General features: G+C 52.4%; 1 pseudogene; it reads left to right on the top strand.

The window, feature by feature from the left end:
* Positions 1 to 664: 664 nt before the first annotated feature.
* On the top strand, positions 665 to 1,694 carry LOC126081569 (actin-related protein 2/3 complex subunit 1B-like; annotated as a pseudogene).
* The last annotated feature ends 331 nt before the right edge of the window (positions 1,695 to 2,025 follow it).

A 2,025-nucleotide genomic window follows, 5' to 3' on the forward strand; every position in this document is an offset into this window, starting at 1 on the left:
AACTGAAGATGAACAGAAACCTCCGAAGTGAATGGAAATCGTATGCTGAGCCATTTGAAACCTCTGGAATATAGGTCATCTGCAATTGTAAAGGGCTGTGCTTCTAAAGTTTCTTTGCAAATCGTTGTTTGCAACTCAGACGGAATTTCCCCCACAGAAGCCATATTATTCACGGTATCTTGGGGGTTAGGTTTCAGAGAAAGCCCAAGAATACTTCTTGCGCCCCAAATGAACTTAAAAGTGTGGTAAAACCTCCTACCTCTTCCTTTGCACCTAGAGCAAACACACAGTCCCTGGGAGGCTTTCTCATATTTTTATTGCTGGCAACAGTGAAAAGCCGAACCTGGAAAAAAAAAAAAAAAGGAACACCATGACCTGTAAACTGGTCACACCAGGGTCAGAGTGTGACTTTATGGCAGATATATCTGTGGTGAGATGGGGAGGTAATGACTGAGGCCCAGTTCCCACAAAGGCCTGGCCTCTTGGGTAATGGTTCTCACCTCACTGTGGGAGGGTTCGGCTAAGGAGAGCTCAAATACGTAGCTTAAAAGAGCCATGCTTGGGAGCCAGCTTGGTGTGTCCATTGCCCAGAGTCCGCATCCGGGGCACTCGGCGGAAGAGTGCTATCAACTACCACAGCTTCCTACTGAAACCATCATCCGCAATGCGGAAGACAAGACCGCCCCCAGATTGCCCTCTGCCTCAACGACCACGAGCCCAAGGGTTCAAAATGCTCGAGCTCAAGGAGCGCATCGGGCCAGTGACAAGCCTTGACTGGGCCCTGAGAGCATCCTCATCGTGACCGGCGGCACAGACCTCAACACCTACGTGTGAACTGAAGAGTGGCTTGTGTGGAAGCCCATGCTCGTCATTCTGATGAACCCAGCCGCGGCCGAGTGCGCTGGGCCCTCCACGAGAACGAGTTCGCTGGGGCCAGCGGCTTCCAGGTCATCGCCCCATTGCTTGTTCGAGCAGGAGCTTGATGGTCAATGTACAAGCACATGAAGAAGTCCACCGTACTCAGCCTGGACTGGTGCCGTAACAACGTGCTCTTGGCCGCCGGCACCTGCAACTTCAAGTGCCAGATCTGCTCAGCCTACTTAGAAGAGGTGGAGAAGCGGCAGGCACCTACACCATGGGCCTCCTAGTTGCCTTTTGGGCAGTTGATGTTCGAGTCCAGCAGTAGCTGCGGCTAGGTGCATGGCATCGGCTTCTCAGCCTGAGGAAGCCGTGTGGCCTGGGTCAGGCGTGACTGCAATGCCTGCCGGCCGATGCCAAGAAGATGGCCGTCCAGACCCTGGCCTCTGAAACGCTGCTGCTACTCACAGTGACCTTTATCATAGAAAACAGCCTGTAGCACCTGGACACGACTGTTTCTGGTTGCGGTTTACTTATCCTACGAAGGTGCTGCCCGACGCTGTGCTTAGGCTGGCGGCTGGATGCGCCCAAGCAGAGCTCACAGAGAGCATGACCCTCCACAAGCGCCTCCAGAACCTTGACGAGAAGGTGAACTTGGAGCGCGGGGCGGCCACGGGCACAGGCCTGGACTTGCTGCACAAGTACAGCTTCTGCTGGATCTCAGTGCTCAGGCGGAAAGTCCAGTTTCTAGCAGTTCTGCATGGACGGTGGCGTGAGCATCTGGGAGATGAAGAGCTTGGTGTCAGTCGGCCTTGAAAGACCTCAAGATCAAATGACCTTGCTGTAAGTAGTATGTTGCCCTCATCCTAGTTGTTGGGGGAGAGGGCAATGAGGTCTGGAAGCCAAAGGTCGCTTTGCTAAATGTTGTTAGGGTGCCAGCACTGCCCCGATGGGGGCTTCTTCCTCGGGAATGGGGGGGGGGGTGTGGGAGGTGGGAGGCTTTTCTTACCTGTTGAAGGATCATGTGTCTTTTTCTCACAGGAATGCTTTCATTTATTGTAAAAAAAAAAAAAAAAAAACGCCCTCAAAGCACAATGTTGTTAATGAACTGCTTCAAAACCTGAAGGTAATAAAAATGCCCTTGTGCACAGAGAAAAAACAAACAGA

Source organism: Elephas maximus, chromosome 8 (assembly GCF_024166365.1).
Source record: "Elephas maximus indicus isolate mEleMax1 chromosome 8, mEleMax1 primary haplotype, whole genome shotgun sequence".
In the NCBI taxonomy this organism is placed as follows: Eukaryota; Metazoa; Chordata; class Mammalia; order Proboscidea; family Elephantidae; genus Elephas; species Elephas maximus.